Source organism: Nannospalax galili, unplaced genomic scaffold (assembly GCF_000622305.1).
Source record: "Nannospalax galili isolate Female #2095 unplaced genomic scaffold, S.galili_v1.0 scaffold236, whole genome shotgun sequence".
In the NCBI taxonomy this organism is placed as follows: Eukaryota; Metazoa; Chordata; class Mammalia; order Rodentia; family Spalacidae; genus Nannospalax; species Nannospalax galili.
The window spans coordinates 1,703,976-1,716,091 of record NW_008338710.1 but is presented as its reverse complement, the minus strand read 5'-3'; positions in this window follow the sequence as shown (position 1 = coordinate 1,716,091).

Below are 12,116 nucleotides of genomic sequence, written 5' to 3'. Positions count from 1 at the left end.
GAAAAGAATAGATAGTTCATCAAAGAGCTCATCAAAAAATCAAAATCTTTTCACTGTGGTCAGGGAAAATGCAAATTTATACCACAACAAGCTTGACTCCTGCTATATGCCAAAAGACTTTTCAATTGAAAGCACAAATGACCAGGGACCACAGAGAGTGGACTTTCCATAAACCACAGCCTTCATGAAGAGCAATCTGACAGTGCCGATTAGAATTCAGTAAGTATCATCTACCCTCTGCCTTCTAGTCCACCCGAGGGAGTCTACCCATAAACACTGAAACACCACTAGAAAGGACATGTTTACAAGGATATTTATTGTAGCTTTGTTTGAAAGGGCAAAATGTGAAACAATGCCTATCAATGGAGGAATGGCTGAATAAATTATGTGTATGTACACAAGAGATTCTTATAGCCATTAAGAGACTGAATTGGAGATGTATGATTGGCTTTGAAGGATTTCCACAAAACTGCTGAATGAGATGTACAAGTGTATACATCTTCATTTGTATGGTTATGTGTACATGGAGGAAAATTGGGAAAAATACATTCGAGGTTATAAACATGACAGAAATCTATAGTAACAACTGGAGCTGAGAAACTCAAGAGAACAAAGCACAAAATGACAAGGAAAAAAGAATGAGATATATTTGTATTCACAAAAAAATGTACATTTACATTTTTAATCCCAGCACTTGGGAGGCAGAGGCAGGGAGATCTCTGTGAGTTCAAGGCCAGCCTGGTCTACATAGTGAGTTCCTGGCCAGCTGGGGCTACGGGGAGACCCTGTCTCAAAAAGACCAAAAAAAAAAAAAGAAAAAAGTATTTAGCTTTCATTATGCACATTTCAAGTCGGAGGGACCTAGAAGGATGATCACCAGACATATTTTCTCATCATCAGGAAGAAGTTGACCCCATAAAGCTGAAATGAGATGCAACATTTCTGGCTGGAGAGGTGGCTCAGGGGTTAAGCACACTTGCTGTTCTTCCAAAGAACCCAAATTTGATTCCCAGAGTTGCACATGGCAAATCTGTTGTCACCGTCTGGCCTTAGAGGCACTACACACTAGTACCAGCAATCAAAACACTTATACAAATAAAAACAAATATATCATTAAAAGATTTCTTTTTTAAATAAAGGTGTGATCTCTCTCTCTGTATGTGAATGTGTGTGTGTCTGTGTGTGTGTGAGTGTGTTAGTGTGTGAGGGTGCCTATGTGTATGTGCATGTGTGTGCACGTGTGTGTGTGGTGGTAGTCTCAGAGCATCTCAGCTCTGAGTACATTTACTGAGTCAGGATTTTGTTTCATGCTCACCTTTCCTCTTACGTCTTTCCTGTCCCCAAATCCACTCCACTTTCCAGAGTAAGCAGACATTTAAACATACTATGGTCCATAAGTTGGGTCATGAGGGACCATCAATATTAATAACACAAAGAGTTATTCAAGGTACACTCTAAGTCTATGAAGCCACCTAGGAAGACATACAAGACACTGGCATCAGGTGACCAGAATTCAAAGCCAACAGAGCAAAACACAGGTGAGACGTGGAAAGGAGAAGAAGGAAAGAGAGAAGCAGAGTGACTGCTGTTCCTTGCAATGCAGTGAAACGTGAGCCCAGAGCACCCCTCCTACAAAAATAAGACATTTAGAAATTCATATCTGTAAATGCATCTTTCAGCTGGGGAGAAAGGAAGGCCTCTTCTTAGACCAAACAGAGGAAAAGTGAGAGCTTGAATAGCTAACCCACTTTGCTCTTGGAGCTCCAGACACATTCTGGTGTCATTGAACTTTTGTTTTGACAAGAACTTAAAAGCTAGATCTTAATCAGCATAGGAAGAATTAGGAATGCCCTGCCCAGATCTGAGGCCTAAGAGACCAGCACTGTCAGTATTAGGGGAGACTATAAATAAACCCATCCCAAAGAAGAGGAAACAGGGCAGAACTTAATGAATTTAAATATAAACATACCACAAAGACGGTGTATAAATGCCAACTTATTCTTTGATGTCATATGGCATTGACAAACCCCTGGCAATACTGATCAAAAAAGGAGAAGAGCAATCATGTTCTAAAAACCATATTATGAATGAAGAAAGTAAACATAATTATAATTGCTGTGGACATTAAAAAGATAAGGTGTCATAAATAGATTTATGTCTACCAAATTGAAAATAGAAAAAAGTGAGGTTCTTAGAAAATCTAAAGTACTAGAACATTACCCAAACGAAAGAGAAAAAACTGTCAATTTTATGAAAATTTTAAAAAATTAAAATTTTAATTTAAAAATTTAACAAAGTAAACATATTATCCCAGTCTTAGATTGCTCTACATTATAGAAAGATAGACAGCACTTCCTATTTTATAAAGCTAGAATGGCATACTAGAAACCAAGGACACTTGGAAAATTACAAGGTAGTTTTACCCATAAACACTGACACAAAATTCCTAGCAAACTAGACTTGATAAGACATAAAATATATGTAATAGAGAACATGAAATAGGACAGGAGGCAGTAAGGGGAGGTGCAGATTTGGAAGGCGGTCTGAATATGATCAAAATATACTGTATGAAATCCTCAAAACATTCAGTAAAAAAAGAAATCACAGAATACATTGGCTACATTAACAGATCAAACGGAAAAATATACAATAAATTTAATAGACGAGGGTTGGAAAGATGACTCAGTGGTTAAGAGCACTGGTTGCTCTTGCAGAGGATCCAGGTTTGTTTCCCAGCACTCACATGGCAGATAACAACTGTCTGTAACTCCAGTTCCAGGGGGTCCAACGCCCTCTTCTTATCTCCTTGGGCATTGCACAACACGGGTGCACTTACATACATGTAGGCAATACACTCATACACATAAAAAATAAAATATTTTTAAATTTAATAAAGAATCCAATAAAATTCAACATTTATTCATGATAAAAAATTTGCAAATTAAGAAAATAAAAGATCATCTTCTTAAAACCTGTTGCAAACATAATCACACTTGGAGAAGCCACAAGATTCAATGACAAAGAATGTTTCCTTCAAGATCCAAAGCAAGACCATCTTCACCTCACCTGTTTCTTTTCAGTGTCACCCTGAAGATGCTGGCCAGCACAATGAGGCAAGGAAGGAGCCACAAATGGGAAAGGCCATACACAGTTCCTCTGTCACCCATTCACCACTGATTGTGTTAAAACAGGTGACTGGAGGGAAAGGGTTTTGTATGCTATATAAATTCAAGGCATTCTCATACAGCATAACATTCTTAAAATACATAGAATTACATAGAAGGCCCACAGGCCCTGCTTAATATTGTAGAAAAGCTAAAGGGTTACATTACAGGCATATGAAAGAGATGGTTGAAATTTCATCCATTGTTATCCTGCCACAGTGAACATAATATACAGCAGTCATTTAAGGGACCATATAGCTCTCGCTACTTGCTAACCTACCGGCCCTCAACATACTGCCTTGCATATAGTTTGGAACTCAGGTAAACACATGCTCCCTGACTAAAGGACCGGACTCTCTCCTGGCCATGCATACCACTTCTGCTGCTAATTTCCACCAGCAGTTGCTGGAAACAAAAAGAAGCACCCCTTGACTACAACAAAACATCTTTTCCATTAACAGATCTCGTCTCGTTGTCTAAGGCATTTCCAGCATCACACGATGGGGGCAGGGGGGAGTGGAGAGAGGAGATCTGACCACACCCATCATGAATCTTCCATGATTCAGGAGCTAACATGCAAAAAACTTTGCTTGTCAAGTTTCAAAGCAGGTCTCCTACATCACTATCTTATAACCTTGTTCTTCCCCAAGTCTACTTCAAAACTACAACTTCCTCTTTTCCCCTCCAAGTTACAGCTTTTATCCTTCCTTTTAAAATACTGGCAGTTTCTAAGATTTAAATCCAAGTCTAGTTTCTCAATTTTGACAGTCCCCAGCTCCAGACAAAAGATGACTTTCTGTAATAACTAGGCTCCCAATTCAGGAGAACTTTGAGATTTCTGATAGCTGAAGTTCTGGGACAGTTTGAATTTCCTTCCCCTTTCTCGATCTTTTTGTTTGGGGAATGTTTTTCCTTTCTCCGAATCGGTCATTGTAAAACAGCAAAAACAACTTCTACCCTCCTGCTATGGTTTGGGTTTGATATGTTCCCCCAAAGCCTATGCGTTAAAGGCTTAGTCCCCAACTTGGCCCTGTGGGGAGATCGTGGAAGCTTTAAGAGGGGTGAACTTGTGGGAGGTCTTCTGGTTACTGTAGGCACGCCCTTGAAGAGGAAGGTGGGACCTAGGTTTCTTCTCCCTGTTTTGTGTCCTGGCTGTGAATTGAATGGCTTTGTTCCACTGTATGCACCCTTTGTGATATGCTGCCTCTTCAGGGGCCCAGAGCAACAGGGCCCATTCAATTGGTCATGGACTGAGACCGCCACACTTGAGATCCAAAATAAACCTTTTGTGTTTACAACTTGATTATCTCAGGTATTTGTTTCAGCAATAGACAGTAAGGAACATGACTTTTCACATCAACCTGACCTTTGCATTCTCTCTCTGGCCTTGGTTTCCCAAAGTCCTTGTAACATTTCTGCATCCCAGGGATAATTACACAGAGAACATCAGACTGAGTCGACTGATGATCATTTCCGAGCACTCTCCAGTCTAGGTGTGGAGTAGGAGTAAGGACACTGGTAATAAAAGAAACTGGGTTGAAGTCTTAGCTTGGATACTTACCAACAAATCTCATCCTGGGCACTGTACACCTGCTCACTGGGTCTCTGTTTTTTCAAAGACAGAGGAAACAGTCTATAGTACAGTTTAGAGCCACACAGCAGATGTTCTACAGAAACAGGTAAATATGATGGTTAAACCTCACTACAACCTTGACAGTACTGAGTGTCACCCAGGAGATACATCTTTGAGCATGTCTGTAAGTGTATTTCCAGAGAGTTTAACTCAGGAGGGAAGACTTACCGTAAATGGGGGTGGCACCATCCCATGGACTAGAATCTCAGATTGAATTTAAAAGGGGGAAAGGAGAAAGGGAGCTGAGAACTGGCATTCATCTCTCTCTGCTTACTGGCTGAGGATGCAATATGGCCTTCCACCTCACAATCCTGCCACTGTGCTTTCCTCACCATAGTGGACTGTGTCTCTTCAAACTGTGAGCCCAAATAAACCTTTTCTTCTTTAAGTTGTTCTTGTCAGGCATCTTGTCACAGCAACAAGTAATTAACTATTCTAGTTTAATTCCCTTTGCTATTATAAAACACTCAGTCCAAAAGCAATTTAGGGGAGGAAAGGCTTTATTTCATCTTAGAAGTTACAGTCCATCATCAAGAGAAGCCAAGGCAAGAACTCAAGGCAGGAACTTGAAGCAAAAAACATGGAGGAATGCTGCTTTCTGCCTTGCTCTCTGACTTATTCACAGGCTCACACTTAGCTAGTTTTCTTATACAGCCCAGGACCACATGCCTAGAGATGGCAAGCTGGTTCTTCTCAGCTCAATTAGCAATCAAGACAATGCTCTACAGGAATGCCCACAGACCAATCTGATAGAGGAAATTTTTAACTGAGGTTTTCCCTTCGCAGGAAACTCTAAGTTGCATCAAGTTGACAATAAAAACTAGCCAGTAGTACACTAATAGAGTAAACATAAACTCCCCCAGATGTGAGCAGCTTCCACTTAACTCTGGCTACTCGACCATCAAGAGAATGTGCGTTCTGCATTGCTAGCTAGGCCTTCCAGATTTTCAAGTGAGTACTCCTATGTGGACTGTTATTTGTGCTCTCTAGATTTTATATTGTCAACTCAAGGTTTTATGAACCATTCTGGTAGCTTTTGAAGACACCCCTACAGCCTCTTTTGTACAGAATTGTTATATGATCCTCAGAACATGCCTGGAGCTTTTCATAATTCTCAACCCTGTCCACATACTTACACTTCCCGAATGAGCAGGTTTTACCATCAGGTCAAAACCAAAAATTATCATCGCCAGGCATGGTGGTGCACCTTTAATCCCAGCCCTTGGAAGGCAGAAGCAGGTAGAATTCTGTGGGATCCAGGTCAGCCTGGTCCACATAGTGACTTCCAGGTGATTTAGGACTAGAGAGACCCTGTCAAAAAAAAAAAAAAACTAAATAAATAAATAAATAATAGAAATTTTCACAGCATGTACTACATCAGCAATCAATAAGAGGAAGTAAAAGAGACAGAACTTCTAACTAACCCTAGGCTGAACTGGGATTCAGCCAGCCAACACAGCCTCTGCCCCGTCCACAGCCTTCCTCTCGCCAGCACAGGGCCAGTTTGAAGGGAGGGTCTGGTAACTTCCTGCCCTTCTCCTGGCCCGCTGCTTACTGGGAGTGGCAGCTAGGGGTTTCTGTCGTGATTGTTTTTGCTTGGACAACCTATGCTTCTACAAACAGATCCTAACCACTCTGAAGTCATTCCTGTCCTGGATCTCCATCCCAGCTGCTATATTGTTTTCAATTCCTGTGCTTCTTAGCTTCCTTGTCATAATATTATCTTACATCCATGGCTCCTCTAATCTGTGGGCCAGAGTGATATATCATCACTTGGCATCAGTGAAAATTGTTTCATCCAACTTCAACATGGTCACACTGAGGTGCCCTGCTGAAGCTATTTAATCAGTCAGGAATAGGGGTTGGAGAGATGGCTCAGCAGTTGAGAGCACTGGCTACTCTTGCAGAGGACCTGGGTTCAGTTCCCAGCACCCACATGGTGGCTAACAACCATCTATAACTCAGTTCTGGGAGATCTGATGCCCTCTTCTGGTCTCCAAAGGTGCTTTATGGCATGGGTGCACTTACATACACACAGGAAAACAATTATACATAAAATATAAATAACATATTTGTAAAAAAAAGAGGTCAGGAGTAAAATGTCATAGTAAAAGTGTGGCTTGGGGCATGCCATCTGTTTTCCAGATAGGCAACTCCATACTGAGAATGATTTGGAAGAAGCCGATGTGCCCAGGAAGCAATCAGGAGGAAGGTGTGTGCCACACTGCAATGCAGAGGATGAATGGAGCCCCAAGCCTTCCTTTCACTTGGGTCTCCTCAGACAGTACATGGCCACAGGCCTCACCTTCCCCATACTCCTTTCCTCTCCCATGGCTAAGCTGCCCATACTGCTGCTTCCACAGTGACCAGGAAACCGTAGTCCCAGTCGCTGTCACAGACCTGTAGCCTCACTCTGACAATAGATACAGCACCCGACACAAGTGAACTTGATATTTACCTGAGACCTCTGAATATGAGATTTCAAAGGCGTTAAAAGCAATGGAAATGGCTAATGGTGACTATGAAACACGATGTGTTAAAAGACATTCTTATATCAGAAACGTTAAGATGTGGGGGGAAATGAGTCTAAAATATAATATCATGGGTTTAATAATATTAATATGTTAGCATTATAGCAACTAAATTATTTGGAAGATAAAGTATAGTCATTCTACCACTTCTAGTATTAATAATTTCAATGACTAGACTAACCTAATATTTCAATTTTTATTGTTTTTTAAATTTATATTATGTGTGTAAGTGTTTTGCCTGAATGTATGTAAGTGTACCCATGCACACAATGTCTGCAGAGGACAGAAGATGGTAGGTCCCCTGGAACTGGAGTTACAGACAGTTGTTGGCCATCATGTGGATGCTGGAAACTGAACCTGGGTCCTCTACAAGAGCAGTCAGTGCACTCAACCACTGAGTGAGAAGCTACATTAATCAAAGACTGAGAAGAGGATAGAGCTTGGGGAAACTGAGGAGCTGAGGGCAATGTAAGGCATGTGTAGTGAGGACACCAGGCATGTGTGGGGCAAAAGAGGATCTCTTGTGACCAGACACTGTGTGCTTTGGTCCTTTCCTCTGAAGGAATGGGGTTACTTCTCTTTATCTGTGGCCACTGAGCAGAGCTTCCAAATATGATGTCATTTTGAGACTGAACTATTTGGACCCTGTTTTTTACTAGTAACTTCAACACTGATGCTGTGACCTGGCCAATATAACATCATTTTCCCTTATCCTTGAGGAAAACAGTTCATCTCAGAGACATTGAATAATTTTGTCCAAAGGATTTCACAGGCAGTAAGCAACAGAGATGGAAATTAAATCCAACCTTTCCTGATCCCAAATTTAGTAGTATTTCCCTGTGATTCCAAAATGGAGCATTTAAAACATACATTACAAGATGTTCCTGGGCCTGGGGGTGCAGCTCTAAACCCAGAGCCACTGGAGACTGAGCTGAGTCACAAGCTCAAGGCACACCTAGACAATAGAGCAAATTCAAGGCCAATGTGGGCAACTTAGGCCTCGTCTCAAAATAAAACACAAAAAGAGGTAGCTTAGTGGTTAAGAACATTTACTGCTCTTCCAGAGGACCTGGGCTCAATTCCCAGCACCTACATCATGGCTAACAACAATCTGTAACCCAGTTCCAGGGAGTTTAAGGCCCTCTTCTGGCCTTAGTGGCACTAAGCACACACATGGTGTACTTACATACATCTAGACAAAACATTCATGCACATTGAAAACCAAAACAAGAGGGTTTCCAGGGCTTGTCCAGCATGCATAAGGCCCTAAATTTAAACCCTAGTACTGAGGGGAGGCTAATGCTAGTCAATGTTTTACTAAGTGTATACATAATTCTTCATAGATTCAAAATGATAGAAGGATCAGTGTAGTCAGGTATGTAATAAAACATCCTACTACAATGAAGATTTCACAGCTGACCGGTGATTACTACCAACTATAAGTGTCTCAAAAACTTAGTCAACATGACACCATTAAAAGTACTACTAAAAAGAAATGAGTCCATCAAATTTACTCCTAAGTATTTACTCAAGAGAAATCAAAATATATCCACACAAAGGTAAAGGTTCACAGCAATGCAATTCACAATAGTCAAAAGGTGGAAGCAATCCGAACGGCCACCAGTTGATGAAAGACAAGCGAGTGTGGTGTGCATCGGCACATGGAGTAACGACTGCAGCAGGAGGAACAAGGTGCCTGCACGATCTGCACTGCAGAGGAACGTCAGGTACATCGGGCCAAAGGAAAGAAAGAGGCCAGATAGTAAAGACTGTGTGCTGGATGAGTCCTGTGACACACCCGGAGCAGGTCAAGTTCTCCAGACATAAAGTAGGGGAGAGGAGGCTGGAGGTTGGGACTGGGAAATGAGACTGCTGCACATGGACATGAGATGTTTTATTGGGATGATGGAAAGGTTTTTAACCTGGACCACAGTAATGATGGTGCCTCTATTCATTTACTGAAAATCATCAAATTACTATATCATACAGTTAAAATTGACAAATTTTTTAGCACGGCCTATCAATTATGCCTCCAAAAATATACAGAAGGAGAAAAAGGGAGATGAAAAAAAAATGTGCCATCCTGGTGAACCACAAATAAATTAATGAGACAGGAGAAGTGAGCAAAGCCAGTTTTGTGAGTGTAAGGGTTTGTTGACTGCAGGAAGGACCGGCAATGAGTGGGGGCTGAAATGGCAGAGAGTACTGCGTGATGCAACTGATGAACATCAGCAAGGAAGGACAAAGAGTGCTTGACAGGAAGGTGAGCTTTTGAATCTGGAGGAACAACATGAAGGATCAATGTCCATTAAGGTAAACTGAAGAGTTTGGGATTTCGTGGACCTCATGGTCAGAACCTGACCTCAAGATGAGGAGGATACGGAGGTTCTGACTGGCATAGTTTGCTGAGGCATTGGGTAAATTATCACCTGCTTTTGAACAAAAGAAATAGATCGACTCTGTAATCTATTGTTCCAGAAGTTTATTCCTTGCCCTAAGTAAGTGCTTATTATTTGGATATAGTTTCAAAAATTTTACTTTGAAAATAGCTTGTTTTTATTTTTATGATGTATAAAATTGTATGTCTTGTTTAAAGTAGGCTTTTATGGTGCCAAATAACTAAACTTTTATTGGTGAAAACTTCAAAAACTGTTGTGGAAAATCTTGTGACTGATTTTGCCTTTTGCCTTACGTACCTATCATGCTGGAATGCATTGCTTCTAATGGGGCATCTGGCCCGCTAGAGTGTAATAGGATACTAGTCTGCCATGCTAAGAAGGGATCCCATATGCTGTGTTGTGATTGGACTATTACCCTTATATAAGCTCATACTTTCTTGCAATAAAGCAGATCTATGTCACTGACCCTGGTCTCCTGCGCCTGAATGTGGCGACGCTGGCGCAGACTCCTCACCAGCCCTGGGGTCCGGACCGGATGACTGATCGGAGGAACTAAGAGAGCAGGAGAGCGGCCATAGCCGGAGGAGAGCAGCCACAGCCGGGGGCCACAAAAAAAAAAAAAAAAAAAAAAAAAAACAAGAGAAATACCTGGTCCTGATAAGGATAAAACAAACAGAAGAAAGTACCAAAGACTAGGCAAATAGCTTCCTTGTATCACCTAGAAGCTAGAAGAGCACAGAAAAAGACAAAGCACTGCATGGAAAATGGTACTCATGAGGTGCTGCTCCCCACAACTTCTGTACCTGCCTCACTCTGCCCTTCCTCTGTCCCCTCTCAAGAAATAAAGAGAGGAGGGGAGTCACCCCGTCCACCTGCCTGCCTGCCTGGTGACCATAAAAAGGGTAAATCCACATGATTTCCTGAAATATTAGAGGGTCCCACCATCATCATTACTTTCTACAATACTATGCGTCACAGAAGAGACATGGCCACCTGCAGGTTGGGTGTTCTCTCACTTCATGAACAGGGAACTTATACCAGAATAATAAAAAATCCACTCAAGTCTTTGATATTGCTCAGGTCGGGTCTTTGATCTCACATGGATGACTGTATCGTGGAGTGTGGCAGTCATCAACCAGCTGTGCAGCTGCCTCTGACTTGCCAGCTCTAAAGACAAGCTGCAATTTATTCTGATCTACTTTCAGGGCTCCCAAATCATCTCCTGCAGTCACTGGTGCCAGAGGTGTCTCCTTGTGCAGAAAAAGAAACCGGGGCTTGGTAAGGCTTAGTTTACTTGTTCAGGGGCATTCTGCTAACGAACAGGACTCATAATCTCATGTATTTCTTCCCAACCATGTCACAGGTTCCCCTGAATTAGATCAGGAATTGGTTAGATTTATGAATGTAGTATGACCAAACTCATGCTCCTGTTCTACTCCATCAAGATGAGCTTAGCAGTGACCTGCAAGAGGTCAGGTTGGACAGGAAAATGTTAGCAGAAGCGAGGCAGGGAGCTGACATCATATATCTTCAGGACAGGGGAATGATGCTGACAGAATTCCATGGCAATTGATATATCAAGTTTCTCCCAACCTGTACTTATGTATTTAAAAATCTATTTCTGGGGCTAGAGAGAAGGCTCAGTGGTTAAGAGCACCGGCTGTTCTTGCAGAGGACCGGGGTTCAATTTCCAGCACTCATACGGAGGCTAACAACTCTCTGTAACTCCAGTTCCAGGGGATCTGATGCCTTCTTCTGACCTCCTGGGACACTGCATGACATGGTGCACCTACCTATATGCAGGCAATACACTTCTACACATAAAATATAAAAATAATAAATAAAATACTTAAAAAAACTATTTCTGTTTATTTTCTCTTGTTTATTTTGGCTCATTTTATCTTATTTTTATTTTTTATTTTTGAGATGGGGGTGGTCTCTTGTAGCCTAAGTTGGTTTTGACCTCACTATGTAACTGATGATGACCTTGAACTTCTGATCTACCTGCCTCTTCCTTCCAGATGCTGGGATCACAGGCATGTGGTGCTGGGGATTGAACCTAAAGCATCATGTATGCTAGACAAGCACTCTATCAATCAGATTACATTCCCAGTATTTTGACCCATTTTAAATAAGATAAAATTTGGAATCAGAAAAGAAACAGATTTTAAACCTAGGCTTTGCAATATAATGTTGAGTGAGTGATCTTCGGGAATTTACTGATACCCTGAGCCTTACTGAAAATGAGGATAATTGGTTATACCTACCGCACACAGTTGTTTAGAGACTTAAGGAAGATCATATTCCAGAGATGGGTTTTGCAAGGTGCTATCTCTTCTTTAATTAGCCTACTGTCCTGTTGTTTATGCCAATCCTCAGTTTTATAAAT